We start from the raw sequence: 15,755 nt of genomic DNA, 5'->3' as shown, positions 1-15,755 counted from the left end.
GCGGTACTGCTTTTCGTGGAAGGATCAGAAGGCGGTAACTACACTCTCCAACAGAATGGCATATGATCAGAACCAGGTTGGAGAAAAACTTAACAACGCTTTGCACTGTAATGAAATGGAATTGCATTACATTTCACTACCAGAGCAGATTTGTTCAAGGAAATTCGAAGGCAGGTTTGCAGATGGGAAAGCATGCAAGAAAGCTCAGCTCTTGTCCATGTAAAAGGCTGCAGTTGAAGAACAAAGCAGTTTCTGCCCAGTTTCGAACTGGGGACCTTTCGCGTGTGAGGCGAACGTGATGACCACTACACTACAGAAACAAGCCGGAGTCGGCAGTGCTGCGACTCAATGGCGTCCAACACTGAAAGTTGAATCCGTTCTACGTTTCACCTTTTTGTTTCCAATAGCTCGTTGTTGTCCAGCGTAATTGACATCTTGAAAACGTAAAAAAAAAGACACGTTAAATTGATGACAAAATATAGACAAAGCTGTCGTCGATGTTTGTACCGTAGGGCGAGGTGGAATAGGCTTGGACGACTTTCCCTGCAGCGTAACAGCTGCAACATGACCTTATGGAAGGGTGGTTAACTGAGTTTTACCCAAGTTGGTGTGAGTTGAAAACTCGAGAGCATAGCTTTAAGGTGATTGGGCTGAAAGTGACAAAGGACCTGAGGCACATTTCCCACAAAGAAGGTTGTGCGTGTTTGGAATGATCTACCAGAGGAAGTGGAGGAGGCTATTACACTCAGAAAATTGCAAAGGTAATCGGGTGAGTTTCTGGATATGATGCGTTTAGAGGGATTGGGGCCAAATGCTGGGGAACGGGACTTGTTTAATTTTGGCGATGTGGTGAGCACGGATGAGGTCCACCGAAGTATCTTTTTCCACGATGTACCCCAATTACGTCATGTTACCGGCTTTAAAGGATTACTTTTTAGCGGAGTTTGCCATCGCAGTCTGTGGCACAAACATTTAGTCTGTTCGATTGCTCACGGGAGAGGTAGTATTGTGAAACACTGCAGAAACGAACGACTTCCTTACTTTAGCTCCGACTGACCATACTCTGCGAAATTTTCCCAGATCCTCTGCTGAGAATTTTTGCTGCTGGAAGTTACCTCAGAAACCCTGTTAAATCGAAATGTATTGAGCGAATCGCAAAACAGAAAGCATTTAACACGGAACACAAACAAACTGGCATATCTCATGCATTTTCAGACACAGAGATGCATGAATGCTAAATGTGATACAGTCCGAGGGCATGAGTCATAAAGTAATCTCACAACTAACAACAGGGCATTTCCAAACGACTCTTTCAAAAAGCTCAACTTGCCTGGGATGGCAGAACTGTTTGCGATTTTCCGAGCGGGAGGCGAACACGATCATGACAGTAGAGACATTTTGAAATATTGGGCAGTATCCCACACCACAGTTAGTTCCCTGGGAAGCAAACCCCTTTTACTTTTGTTTTCAACATCAATATACAGTGGACACCGAAACAGCATTTTAACAAGCTGCAGCGTTGGAGTTGATCAGCAGAAATGGCAGTGGTGGGATTCGAACCCACGCCCCTTTCGAGACTGGAACCTGGATCCAGCGCCTTAGACCGCTCGGCCACACTACCAGCCGGCCGCGCCTTCTTATTTTCTTGTATTTCCAATTGTGCTCCTGCATAACAACAGATGCAAAGTCACATGATAAGGGTTCCATGATTCCTCTCGGACTCGCACAGCTGCTGGGATGTCCTCTCGGACTGGCACAGCTACAATGTCAATTTCGCAGCAGATATTGATAGCCCATCAATCCAGACAAAAATCAATGGTAAACTGAGTCTATCTTCTCAGACTCTTTTCAGCTACAAATGTATCTGTGAGTGCTTAAGAATATGGGTTCGCTTATGATTTGGTCAAATAACCATGAGCTGCTTGACATTACTGCAATTTCGAATCTCGCTTTGCTAAATGATTTCACCCATTGCTCGAAACAGGACGACTTTCACGTTTACACGGAACACCAAACACACCGGACTACAGGGAAAATGCACAAACCTGAGCAGGCCGTAATCCACATCATACCGTGCAGCATAGTTTCAGTCACTGTGTCTGTTTTTTTTTCAGAATAAGAGTCCCAAAGAATGTTCTCCACCCGAAAACCGGAGGTAACATTACAATCCGAGAACGACAGATCACATTGTGAGGATGCTCTGACCTCGGAGCCAGTTCTAGAAGCGACTTTCCTTGCCTTTTACCTTAACCGTGCAATGTGCTGCAGAGATGTTCACACCTGGACATGAGCCACATGGATACCAACTGCGTTGGAAACCTATGTGGGAATCGACGACAAGCGACTCGATAAATTTTGTTAAATTCCATGGTGCTTTTTAGAAATGCAGTTTCTGTTCACCTCAATCAAAACGGCAGTTTCTGAACATAGTAACAGAAGTCACAAGGTAATTACCTCACCGCACCCCCCACTCCGGAAGAGGTGCTAACTGCCCTTGAGTGCTTTTTGTTTTCGATGTGAAGAGCTTTCACGCCTGAGTCACCTTCACGTCTCTGGTTGCTGAGTGAATCACAAAGAAGGAATTTCACCAGAGCTGCAACTGCCTCACTTCTCCACTCGCCCTCCCCGTTTACATTTTCCTGCTCGTCAGTAATTTAAAGAAAACCAAATGGATGCGATGTCATTCTGTAGCCTCTCTGTCGATTCCTCCGTTTCAGTTCCAACATGACTTAGATCTCGGGGCGGACCTTAATACTAGCGACGCTATGAATGCGCAAGTCGAAAGGTTCCTCTGAGAGTGCAATTTCTTTCATTGCTGTTGCTGATTGAATGAGCCACTAACGTGCGAATTGCTCCAAAACATGATTCAGGATATCTGGTGCCAATTCTCGCACGTTGAATCACGATTGACAGCTTCCAAATGAGGTCTTTCTGAGACGACCTTGGGGTACATTTGACAAACAGACAAGTTCAGGAATTCGTGGTGCGCTGTGACACCAGAGCATCTGCTTCTTTCCTGTCTTTGAACCGAGCCGCCTGCGCAAGGAAGGCAAATGCGGTACTGCTTTTCGTGGAAGGATCAGAAGGCGGTAACTACACTCTCCAACAGAATGGCATATGATCAGAACCAGGTTGGAGAAAAACTTAACAACGCTTTGCACTGTAATGAAATGGAATTGCATTACATTTCACTACCAGAGCAGATTTGTTCAAGGAAATTCGAAGGCAGGTTTGCAGATGGGAAAGCATGCAAGAAAGCTCAGCTCTTGTCCATGTAAAAGGCTGCAGTTGAAGAACAAAGCAGTTTCTGCCCAGTTTCGAACTGGGGACCTTTCGCGTGTGAGGCGAACGTGATGACCACTACACTACAGAAACAAGCCGGAGTTGGCAGTGCTGCGACTCAATGGCGTCCAACACTGAAAGTTGAATCCGTTCTACGTTTCACCTTTTTGTTTCCAATAGCTCGTTGTTGTCCAGCGTAATTGACATCTTGAAAACGTAAAAAAAAAGACACGTTAAATTGATGACAAAATATAGACAAAGCTGTCGTCGATGTTTGTACCGTAGGGCGAGGTGGAATAGGCTTGGACGACTTTCCCTGCAGCGTAACAGCTGCAACATGACCTTATGGAAGGGTGGTTAACTGAGTTTTACCCAAGTTGGTGTGAGTTGAAAACTCGAGAGCATAGCTTTAAGGTGATTGGGCTGAAAGTGACAAAGGACCTGAGGCACATTTCCCACAAAGAAGGTTGTGCGTGTTTGGAATGATCTACCAGAGGAAGTGGAGGAGGCTATTACACTCAGAAAATTGCAAAGGTAATCGGGTGAGTTTCTGGATATGATGCGTTTAGAGGGATTGGGGCCAAATGCTGGGGAACGGGACTTGTTTAATTTTGGCGATGTGGTGAGCACGGATGAGGTCCACCGAAGTATCTTTTTCCACGATGTACCCCAATTACGTCATGTTACCGGCTTTAAAGGATTACTTTTTAGCGGAGTTTGCCATCGCAGTCTGTGGCACAAACATTTAGTCTGTTCGATTGCTCACGGGAGAGGTAGTATTGTGAAACACTGCAGAAACGAACGACTTCCTTACTTTAGCTCCGACTGACCATACTCTGCGAAATTTTCCCAGATCCTCTGCTGAGAATTTTTGCTGCTGGAAGTTACCTCAGAAACCCTGTTAAATCGAAATGTATTGAGCGAATCGCAAAACAGAAAGCATTTAACACGGAACACAAACAAACTGGCATATCTCATGCATTTTCAGACACAGAGATGCATGAATGCTAAATGTGATACAGTCCGAGGGCATGAGTCATAAAGTAATCTCACAACTAACAACAGGGCATTTCCAAACGACTCTTTCAAAAAGCTCAACTTGCCTGGGATGGCAGAACTGTTTGCGATTTTCCGAGCGGGAGGCGAACACGATCATGACAGTAGAGACATTTTGAAATATTTGGCAGTATCCCACACCACAGTTAGTTCCCTGGGAAGCAAACCCCTTTTACTTTTGTTTTCAACATCAATATACAGTGGGCACCGAAACAGCATTTTAACAAGCTGCAGCGTTGGAGTTGATCAGCAGAAATGGCAGTGGTGGGATTCGAACCCACGCCCCTTTCGAGACTGGAACCTGGATCCAGCGCCTTAGACCGCTCGGCCACACTACCAGCCGGCCGCGCCTTCTTATTTTCTTGTATTTCCAATTGTGCTCCTGCATAACAACAGATGCAAAGTCACATGATAAGGGTTCCATGATTCCTCTCGGACTCGCACAGCTGCTGGGATGTCCTCTCGGACTGGCACAGCTACAATGTCAATTTCGCAGCAGATATTGATAGCCCATCAATCCAGACAAAAATCAATGGTAAACTGAGTCTATCTTCTCAGACTCTTTTCAGCTACAAATGTATCTGTGAGTGCTTAAGAATATGGGTTCGCTTATGATTTGGTCAAATAACCATGAGCTGCTTGACATTACTGCAATTTCGAATCTCGCTTTGCTAAATGATTTCACCCATTGCTCGAAACAGGACGACTTTCACGTTTACACGGAACACCAAACACACCGGACTACAGGGAAAATGCACAAACCTGAGCAGGCCGTAATCCACATCATACCGTGCAGCATAGTTTCAGTCACTGTGTCTGTTTTTTTTTTTCAGAATAAGAGTCCCAAAGAATGTTCTCCACCCGAAAACCGGAGGTAACATTACAATCCGAGAACGACAGATCACATTGTGAGGATGCTCTGACCTCGGAGCCAGTTCTAGAAGCGACTTTCCTTGCCTTTTACCTTAACCGTGCAATGTGATGCAGAGATAGCCCTAGTAACTATAGGCCGGTGAGTCTCACTTCTGTTGTGGGCAAAGTCTTAGAGAGAATTGTAAGGGATAGGATTTATGCACATCTGGATAGGAATAATGTGATCAAGGATAGTCAGCATGGTTTTGTGAAGGGCAAGTCGTGCCTCACAAACCTTATTGAATTCTTTGAAAAGGTGACGAAGGAGGTTGAAACAGGACGACTTTTAGTAAGGCGTTTGATAAGGTTCCCCATGGTAGGCTACTGCAGAAAATACGGAGATATGGCATTGAGGGTGAGTTGGAGGTTTGGATTAGGAATTGGCTGGATGGAAGAAGACAGAGGGTAGTAGTTGATGGCAAAGTTTCTTCATGGAGTGCCGTCACTAGCGGTGTTCCGCAAGGATCTGTTTTGGGACCATTGCTGTTTGTCATTTTTATAAATGACCTGGAAGAGGGGTTAGAAGGTTGGCTGAGCAAGTTTGCGGATGACACGAAAGTCGGAGGAGTTGTTGACAGTGAGGAAGCATGTGGCAGGTTACAGCAGGATATAGAGAAGCTGCAGAGCTGGGCAGAAAGGTGGCAGATGGAATTCAATGTAGCTAAGTGCGAGGTGATTCACTTTGGGAAGAATAACAAAAAGATGGGGTACTGGGCTAATGGTCGGATACTTGGTAGTGTGGATGAGCAGAGGGATCTTGGTGTCCATGTACACAGATCTCTGAAAGTTGCCACCCAGGTAAATAGTGCGGTGAGGAAGGCATATGGCGTACTGGCTTTTATTGGTAGAGGAATTGAGTTCCGGAGTCCTGAGGTCATGATGCAGTTGTATAAGACTCTGGTACGGCCGCATCTGGAATATTGTGTGCAGTTTTAGTCGCCATACTATAGGAAGGATGTGGAGGCATTGGAACGGGTGCAAAGGAGGTTTACCAGGATGTTGCCTGGTATGGAAGGAAAATCGTATGAGGAAAGACTGAGGCACTTGGGGCTGTTTTCACTAGAGAAAAGAAGGTTTAGGGGTGACTTGATTGAGGGGTACAAGATGATTAGGGGGTTAGATAGGGCGACAGTATGAACCTTTTCCCGCGTATTGAGTCGGGTATTACAAGTGGGCATAGCTTTAAATTAAGGGGGGGTAGATATAGGACTGATGTTAGGGGTAGGTTCTTCACTCAGCGAGTCGTTAGTTCATGGAATGCCCTGCCAGTAACAGTGGTGGACTCTCCCTCTTTATGGGCATTTAAGAGGGCATTGGATAGGTATATGGAGGATAGTGGGTTAGTGTAGTTTAGGTGGGCTTGGATCGGCGCAACATCGAGGGCCCAAGGGCCTGTACTGCGCTGTATTCTTCTATGTTCTATGTTCTACCTGGACATGAGCCACATGGATACCAACTGCGTTGGAAACCTATGTGGGAATCGACGACAAGCGACTCGATAAATTTTGTTAAATTCCATGGTGCTTTTTAGAAATGCAGTTTCTGTTCACCTCAATCAAAACGGCAGTTTCTGAACATAGTAACAGAAGTCACAAGGTAATTACCTCACCGCACCCCCCACTCCGGAAGAGGTGCTAACTGCCCTTGAGTGCTTTTTGTTCTCGATGTGAAGAGCTTTCACGCCTGAGTCACCTTCACGTCTCTGGTTGCTGAGTGAATCACAAAGAAGGAATTTCACCAGAGCTGCAACTGCCTCACTTCTCCACTCGCCCTCCCCGTTTACATTTTCCTGCTCGTCAGTAATTTAAAGAAAACCAAATGGATGCGATGTCATTCTGTAGCCTCTCTGTCGATTCCTCCGTTTCAGTTCCAACATGACTTAGATCTCGGGGCGGACCTTAATACTAGCGACGCTATGAATGCGCAAGTCGAAAGGTTCCTCTGAGAGTGCAATTTCTTTCATTGCTGTTGCTGATTGAATGAGCCACTAACGTGCGAATTGCTCCAAAACATGATTCAGGATATCTGGTGCCAATTCTCGCACGTTGAATCACGATTGACAGCTTCCAAATGAGGTCTTTCTGAGACGACCTTGGGGTACATTTGACAAACAGACAAGTTCAGGAATTCGTGGTGCGCTGTGACACCAGAGCATCTGCTTCTTTCCTGTCTTTGAACCGAGCCGCCTGCGCAAGGAAGGCAAATGCGGTACTGCTTTTCGTGGAAGGATCAGAAGGCGGTAACTACACTCTCCAACAGAATGGCATATGATCAGAACCAGGTTGGAGAAAAACTTAACAACGCTTTGCACTGTAATGAAATGGAATTGCATTACATTTCACTACCAGAGCAGATTTGTTCAAGGAAATTCGAAGGCAGGTTTGCAGATGGGAAAGCATGCAAGAAAGCTCAGCTCTTGTCCATGTAAAAGGCTGCAGTTGAAGAACAAAGCAGTTTCTGCCCAGTTTCGAACTGGGGACCTTTCGCGTGTGAGGCGAACGTGATGACCACTACACTACAGAAACAAGCCGGAGTCGGCAGTGCTGCGACTCAATGGCGTCCAACACTGAAAGTTGAATCCGTTCTACGTTTCACCTTTTTGTTTCCAATAGCTCGTTGTTGTCCAGCGTAATTGACATCTTGAAAACGTAAAAAAAAAGACACGTTAAATTGATGACAAAATATAGACAAAGCTGTCGTCGATGTTTGTACCGTAGGGCGAGGTGGAATAGGCTTGGACGACTTTCCCTGCAGCGTAACAGCTGCAACATGACCTTATGGAAGGGTGGTTAACTGAGTTTTACCCAAGTTGGTGTGAGTTGAAAACTCGAGAGCATAGCTTTAAGGTGATTGGGCTGAAAGTGACAAAAGACCTGAGGCACATTTCCCACAAAGAAGGTTGTGCGTGTTTGGAATGATCTACCAGAGGAAGTGGAGGAGGCTATTACACTCAGAAAATTGCAAAGGTAATCGGGTGAGTTTCTGGATATGATGCGTTTAGAGGGATTGGGGCCAAATGCTGGGGAACGGGACTTGTTTAATTTTGGCGATGTGGTGAGCACGGATGAGGTCCACCGAAGTATCTTTTTCCACGATGTACCCCAATTACGTCATGTTACCGGCTTTAAAGGATTACTTTTTAGCGGAGTTTGCCATCGCAGTCTGTGGCACAAACATTTAGTCTGTTCGATTGCTCACGGGAGAGGTAGTATTGTGAAACACTGCAGAAACGAACGACTTCCTTACTTTAGCTCCGACTGACCATACTCTGCGAAATTTTCCCAGATCCTCTGCTGAGAATTTTTGCTGCTGGAAGTTACCTCAGAAACCCTGTTAAATCGAAATGTATTGAGCGAATCGCAAAACAGAAAGCATTTAACACGGAACACAAACAAACTGGCATATCTCATGCATTTTCAGACACAGAGATGCATGAATGCTAAATGTGATACAGTCCGAGGGCATGAGTCATAAAGTAATCTCACAACTAACAACAGGGCATTTCCAAACGACTCTTTCAAAAAGCTCAACTTGCCTGGGATGGCAGAACTGTTTGCGATTTTCCGAGCGGGAGGCGAACACGATCATGACAGTAGAGACATTTTGAAATATTGGGCAGTATCCCACACCACAGTTAGTTCCCTGGGAAGCAAACCCCTTTTACTTTTGTTTTCAACATCAATATACAGTGGGCACCGAAACAGCATTTTAACAAGCTGCAGCGTTGGAGTTGATCAGCAGAAATGGCAGTGGTGGGATTCGAACCCACGCCCCTTTCGAGACTGGAACCTGGATACAGCGCCTTAGACCGCTCGGCCACACTACCAGCCGGCCGCGCCTTCTTATTTTCTTGTATTTCCAATTGTGCTCCTGCATAACAACAGATGCAAAGTCACATGATAAGGGTTCCATGATTCCTCTCGGACTCGCACAGCTGCTGGGATGTCCTCTCGGACTGGCACAGCTACAATGTCAATTTCGCAGCAGATATTGATAGCCCATCAATCCAGACAAAAATCAATGGTAAACTGAGTCTATCTTCTCAGACTCTTTTCAGCTACAAATGTATCTGTGAGTGCTTAAGAATATGGGTTCGCTTATGATTTGGTCAAATAACCATGAGCTGCTTGACATTACTGCAATTTCGAATCTCGCTTTGCTAAATGATTTCACCCATTGCTCGAAACAGGACGACTTTCACGTTTACACGGAACACCAAACACACCGGACTACAGGGAAAATGCACAAACCTGAGCAGGCCGTAATCCACATCATACCGTGCAGCATAGTTTCAGTCACTGTGTCTTTTTTTTTTTCAGAATAAGAGTCCCAAAGAATGTTCTCCACCCGAAAACCGGAGGTAACATTACAATCCGAGAACGACAGATCACATTGTGAGGATGCTCTGACCTCGGAGCCAGTTCTAGAAGCGACTTTCCTTGCCTTTTACCTTAACCGTGCAATGTGCTGCAGAGATGTTCACACCTGGACATGAGCCACATGGATACCAACTGCGTTGGAAACCTATGTGGGAATCGACGACAAGCGACTCGATAAATTTTGTTAAATTCCATGGTGCTTTTTAGAAATGCAGTTTCTGTTCACCTCAATCAAAACGGCAGTTTCTGAACATCGTAACAGAAGTCACAAGGTAATTACCTCACCGCACCCCCCACTCCGGAAGAGGTGCTAACTGCCCTTGAGTGCTTTTTGTTCTCGATGTGAAGAGCTTTCACGCCTGAGTCACCTTCACGTCTCTGGTTGCTGAGTGAATCACAAAGAAGGAATTTCACCAGAGCTGCAACTGCCTCACTTCTCCACTCGCCCTCCCCGTTTACATTTTCCTGCTCGTCAGTAATTTAAAGAAAACCAAATGGATGCGATGTCATTCTGTAGCCTCTCTGTCGATTCCTCCGTTTCAGTTCCAACATGACTTAGATCTCGGGGCGGACCTTAATACTAGCGACGCTATGAATGCGCAAGTCGAAAGGTTCCTCTGAGAGTGCAATTTCTTTCATTGCTGTTGCTGATTGAATGAGCCACTAACGTGCGAATTGCTCCAAAACATGATTCAGGATATCTGGTGCCAATTCTCGCACGTTGAATCACGATTGACAGCTTCCAAATGAGGTCTTTCTGAGACGACCTTGGGGTACATTTGACAAACAGACAAGTTCAGGAATTCGTGGTGCGCTGTGACACCAGAGCATCTGCTTCTTTCCTGTCTTTGAACCGAGCCGCCTGCGCAAGGAAGGCAAATGCGGTACTGCTTTTCGTGGAAGGATCAGAAGGCGGTAACTACACTCTCCAACAGAATGGCATATGATCAGAACCAGGTTGGAGAAAAACTTAACAACGCTTTGCACTGTAATGAAATGGAATTGCATTACATTTCACGACCAGAGCAGATTTGTTCAAGGAAATTCGAAGGCAGGTTTGCAGATGGGAAAGCATGCAAGAAAGCTCAGCTCTTGTCCATGTAAAAGGCTGCAGTTGAAGAACAAAGCAGTTTCTGCCCAGTTTCGAACTGGGGACCTTTCGCGTGTGAGGCGAACGTGATGACCACTACACTACAGAAACAAGCCGGAGTCGGCAGTGCTGCGACTCAATGGCGTCCAACACTGAAAGTTGAATCCGTTCTACGTTTCACCTTTTTGTTTCCAATAGCTCGTTGTTGTCCAGCGTAATTGACATCTTGAAAACGTAAAAAAAAAGACACGTTAAATTGATGACAAAATATAGACAAAGCTGTCGTCGATGTTTGTACCGTAGGGCGAGGTGGAATAGGCTTGGACGACTTTCCCTGCAGCGTAACAGCTGCAACATGACCTTATGGAAGGGTGGTTAACTGAGTTTTACCCAAGTTGGTGTGAGTTGAAAACTCGAGAGCATAGCTTTAAGGTGATTGGGCTGAAAGTGACAAAAGACCTGAGGCACATTTCCCACAAAGAAGGTTGTGCGTGTTTGGAATGATCTACCAGAGGAAGTGGAGGAGGCTATTACACTCAGAAAATTGCAAAGGTAATCGGGTGAGTTTCTGGATATGATGCGTTTAGAGGGATTGGGGCCAAATGCTGGGGAACGGGACTTGTTTAATTTTGGCGATGTGGTGAGCACGGATGAGGTCCACCGAAGTATCTTTTTCCACGATGTACCCCAATTACGTCATGTTACCGGCTTTAAAGGATTACTTTTTAGCGGAGTTTGCCATCGCAGTCTGTGGCACAAACATTTAGTCTGTTCGATTGCTCACGGGAGAGGTAGTATTGTGAAACACTGCAGAAACGAACGACTTCCTTACTTTAGCTCCGACTGACCATACTCTGCGAAATTTTCCCAGATCCTCTGCTGAGAATTTTTGCTGCTGGAAGTTACCTCAGAAACCCTGTTAAATCGAAATGTATTGAGCGAATCGCAAAACAGAAAGCATTTAACACGGAACACAAACAAACTGGCATATCTCATGCATTTTCAGACACAGAGATGCATGAATGCTAAATGTGATACAGTCCGAGGGCATGAGTCATAAAGTAATCTCACAACTAACAACAGGGCATTTCCAAACGACTCTTTCAAAAAGCTCAACTTGCCTGGGATGGCAGAACTGTTTGCGATTTTCCGAGCGGGAGGCGAACACGATCATGACAGTAGAGACATTTTGAAATATTGGGCAGTATCCCACACCACAGTTAGTTCCCTGGGAAGCAAACCCCTTTTACTTTTGTTTTCAACATCAATATACAGTGGGCACCGAAACAGCATTTTAACAAGCTGCAGCGTTGGAGTTGATCAGCAGAAATGGCAGTGGTGGGATTCGAACCCACGCCCCTTTCGAGACTGGAACCTGGATCCAGCGCCTTAGACCGCTCGGCCACACTACCAGCCGGCCGCGCCTTCTTATTTTCTTGTATTTCCAATTGTGCTCCTGCATAACAACAGATGCAAAGTCACATGATAAGGGTTCCATGATTCCTCTCGGACTCGCACAGCTGCTGGGATGTCCTCTCGGACTGGCACAGCTACAATGTCAATTTCGCAGCAGATATTGATAGCCCATCAATCCAGACAAAAATCAATGGTAAACTGAGTCTATCTTCTCAGACTCTTTTCAGCTACAAATGTATCTGTGAGTGCTTAAGAATATGGGTTCGCTTATGATTTGGTCAAATAACCATGAGCTGCTTGACATTACTGCAATTTCGAATCTCGCTTTGCTAAATGATTTCACCCATTGCTCGAAACAGGACGACTTTCACGTTTACACGGAACACCAAACACACCGGACTACAGGGAAAATGCACAAACCTGAGCAGGCCGTAATCCACATCATACCGTGCAGCATAGTTTCAGTCACTGTGTCTGTTTTTTTTTTCAGAATAAGAGTCCCAAAGAATGTTCTCCACCCGAAAACCGGAGGTAACATTACAATCCGAGAACGACAGATCACATTGTGAGGATGCTCTGACCTCGGAGCCAGTTCTAGAAGCGACTTTCCTTGCCTTTTACCTTAACCGTGCAATGTGCTGCAGAGATGTTCACACCTGGACATGAGCCACATGGATACCAACTGCGTTGGAAACCTATGTGGGAATCGACGACAAGCGACTCGATAAATTTTGTTAAATTCCATGGTGCTTTTTAGAAATGCAGTTTCTGTTCACCTCAATCAAAACGGCAGTTTCTGAACATCGTAACAGAAGTCACAAGGTAATTACCTCACCGCACCCCCCACTCCGGAAGAGGTGCTAACTGCCCTTGAGTGCTTTTTGTTCTCGATGTGAAGAGCTTTCACGCCTGAGTCACCTTCACGTCTCTGGTTGCTGAGTGAATCACAAAGAAGGAATTTCACCAGAGCTGCAACTGCCTCACTTCTCCACTCGCCCTCCCCGTTTACATTTTCCTGCTCGTCAGTAATTTAAAGAAAACCAAATGGATGCGATGTCATTCTGTAGCCTCTCTGTCGATTCCTCCGTTTCAGTTCCAACATGACTTAGATCTCGGGGCGGACCTTAATACTAGCGACGCTATGAATGCGCAAGTCGAAAGGTTCCTCTGAGAGTGCAATTTCTTTCATTGCTGTTGCTGATTGAATGAGCCACTAACGTGCGAATTGCTCCAAAACATGATTCAGGATATCTGGTGCCAATTCTCGCACGTTGAATCACGATTGACAGCTTCCAAATGAGGTCTTTCTGAGACGACCTTGGGGTACATTTGACAAACAGACAAGTTCAGGAATTCGTGGTGCGCTGTGACACCAGAGCATCTGCTTCTTTCCTGTCTTTGAACCGAGCCGCCTGCGCAAGGAAGGCAAATGCGGTACTGCTTTTCGTGGAAGGATCAGAAGGCGGTAACTACACTCTCCAACAGAATGGCATATGATCAGAACCAGGTTGGAGAAAAACTTAACAACGCTTTGCACTGTAATGAAATGGAATTGCATTACATTTCACGACCAGAGCAGATTTGTTCAAGGAAATTCGAAGGCAGGTTTGCAGATGGGAAAGCATGCAAGAAAGCTCAGCTCTTGTCCATGTAAAAGGCTGCAGTTGAAGAACAAAGCAGTTTCTGCCCAGTTTCGAACTGGGGACCTTTCGCGTGTGAGGCGAACGTGATGACCACTACACTACAGAAACAAGCCGGAGTCGGCAGTGCTGCGACTCAATGGCGTCCAACACTGAAAGTTGAATCCGTTCTACGTTTCACCTTTTTGTTTCCAATAGCTCGTTGTTGTCCAGCGTAATTGACATCTTGAAAACGTAAAAAAAAAGACACGTTAAATTGATGACAAAATATAGACAAAGCTGTCGTCGATGTTTGTACCGTAGGGCGAGGTGGAATAGGCTTGGACGACTTTCCCTGCAGCGTAACAGCTGCAACATGACCTTATGGAAGGGTGGTTAACTGAGTTTTACCCAAGTTGGTGTGAGTTGAAAACTCGAGAGCATAGCTTTAAGGTGATTGGGCTGAAAGTGACAAAAGACCTGAGGCACATTTCCCACAAAGAAGGTTGTGCGTGTTTGGAATGATCTACCAGAGGAAGTGGAGGAGGCTATTACACTCAGAAAATTGCAAAGGTAATCGGGTGAGTTTCTGGATATGATGCGTTTAGAGGGATTGGGGCCAAATGCTGGGGAACGGGACTTGTTTAATTTTGGCGATGTGGTGAGCACGGATGAGGTCCACCGAAGTATCTTTTTCCACGATGTACCCCAATTACGTCATGTTACCGGCTTTAAAGGATTACTTTTTAGCGGAGTTTGCCATCGCAGTCTGTGGCACAAACATTTAGTCTGTTCGATTGCTCACGGGAGAGGTAGTATTGTGAAACACTGCAGAAACGAACGACTTCCTTACTTTAGCTCCGACTGACCATACTCTGCGAAATTTTCCCAGATCCTCTGCTGAGAATTTTTGCTGCTGGAAGTTACCTCAGAAACCCTGTTAAATCGAAATGTATTGAGCGAATCGCAAAACAGAAAGCATTTAACACGGAACACAAACAAACTGGCATATCTCATGCATTTTCAGACACAGAGATGCATGAATGCTAAATGTGATACAGTCCGAGGGCATGAGTCATAAAGTAATCTCACAACTAACAACAGGGCATTTCCAAACGACTCTTTCAAAAAGCTCAACTTGCCTGGGATGGCAGAACTGTTTGCGATTTTCCGAGCGGGAGGCGAACACGATCATGACAGTAGAGACATTTTGAAATATTGGGCAGTATCCCACACCACAGTTAGTTCCCTGGGAAGCAAACCCCTTTTACTTTTGTTTTCAACATCAATATACAGTGGGCACCGAAACAGCATTTTAACAAGCTGCAGCGTTGGAGTTGATCAGCAGAAATGGCAGTGGTGGGATTCGAACCCACGCCCCTTTCGAGACTGGAACCTGGATCCAGCGCCTTAGACCGCTCGGCCACACTACCAGCCGGCCGCGCCTTCTTATTTTCTTGTATTTCCAATTGTGCTCCTGCATAACAACAGATGCAAAGTCACATGATAAGGGTTCCATGATTCCTCTCGGACTCGCACAGCTGCTGGGATGTCCTCTCGGACTGGCACAGCTACAATGTCAATTTCGCAGCAGATATTGATAGCCCATCAATCCAGACAAAAATCAATGGTAAACTGAGTCTATCTTCTCAGACTCTTTTCAGCTACAAATGTATCTGTGAGTGCTTAAGAATATGGGTTCGCTTATGATTTGGTCAAATAACCATGAGCTGCTTGACATTACTGCAATTTCGAATCTCGCTTTGCTAAATGATTTCACCCATTGCTCGAAACAGGACGACTTTCACGTTTACACGGAACACCAAACACACCGGACTACAGGGAAAATGCACAAACCTGAGCAGGCCGTAATCCACATCATACCGTGCAGCATAGTTTCAGTCACTGTGTCTGTTTTTTTTTTCAGAATAAGAGTCCCAAAGAATGTTCTCCACCCGAAAACCGGAGGTAACATTACAATCCGAGAACGACAGATCACAT

At 45.5% G+C, this 15,755-nt stretch overlaps 9 non-coding genes across 9 annotated transcripts; all 9 read right to left on the bottom strand.

Moving 5' to 3' along the window:
- Positions 1–247: 247 nt before the first annotated feature.
- Positions 248–320, bottom strand: trnav-cac (transfer RNA valine (anticodon CAC)). Its single transcript has one exon. It is a non-coding gene; the product is annotated as a tRNA-Val (tRNA).
- Positions 321–1,539: 1,219 nt separating this feature from the next.
- On the bottom strand, positions 1,540–1,621 carry trnal-cag (transfer RNA leucine (anticodon CAG)). The gene has a single exon. It is a non-coding gene; the product is annotated as a tRNA-Leu (tRNA).
- A 1,681-nt stretch (positions 1,622–3,302) lies between these two features.
- On the bottom strand, positions 3,303–3,375 carry trnav-cac (transfer RNA valine (anticodon CAC)). The gene has a single exon. It is a non-coding gene; the product is annotated as a tRNA-Val (tRNA).
- A 1,219-nt stretch (positions 3,376–4,594) lies between these two features.
- On the bottom strand, positions 4,595–4,676 carry trnal-cag (transfer RNA leucine (anticodon CAG)). The gene has a single exon. It is a non-coding gene; the product is annotated as a tRNA-Leu (tRNA).
- A 3,026-nt stretch (positions 4,677–7,702) lies between these two features.
- trnav-cac (transfer RNA valine (anticodon CAC)) lies at positions 7,703–7,775 on the bottom strand. The gene has a single exon. It is a non-coding gene; the product is annotated as a tRNA-Val (tRNA).
- A 2,982-nt stretch (positions 7,776–10,757) lies between these two features.
- trnav-cac (transfer RNA valine (anticodon CAC)) lies at positions 10,758–10,830 on the bottom strand. The gene has a single exon. It is a non-coding gene; the product is annotated as a tRNA-Val (tRNA).
- Positions 10,831–12,049: 1,219 nt separating this feature from the next.
- trnal-cag (transfer RNA leucine (anticodon CAG)) lies at positions 12,050–12,131 on the bottom strand. Its single transcript has one exon. It is a non-coding gene; the product is annotated as a tRNA-Leu (tRNA).
- Positions 12,132–13,813: 1,682 nt separating this feature from the next.
- On the bottom strand, positions 13,814–13,886 carry trnav-cac (transfer RNA valine (anticodon CAC)). The gene has a single exon. It is a non-coding gene; the product is annotated as a tRNA-Val (tRNA).
- A 1,219-nt stretch (positions 13,887–15,105) lies between these two features.
- Positions 15,106–15,187, bottom strand: trnal-cag (transfer RNA leucine (anticodon CAG)). Its single transcript has one exon. It is a non-coding gene; the product is annotated as a tRNA-Leu (tRNA).
- Positions 15,188–15,755: the final 568 nt, after the last annotated feature.

The sequence above is a fragment of the Chiloscyllium plagiosum genome, unplaced genomic scaffold (genome assembly GCF_037043375.1).
Source record: "Chiloscyllium plagiosum isolate Xiang-an unplaced genomic scaffold, Cpla_swu_hap1 HiC_scaffold_42, whole genome shotgun sequence".
In the NCBI taxonomy this organism is placed as follows: Eukaryota; Metazoa; Chordata; class Chondrichthyes; order Orectolobiformes; family Hemiscylliidae; genus Chiloscyllium; species Chiloscyllium plagiosum.
The sequence above is the reverse complement of the archived record's forward strand: the minus strand, read 5'-3'. Positions and strand labels throughout refer to the sequence as shown.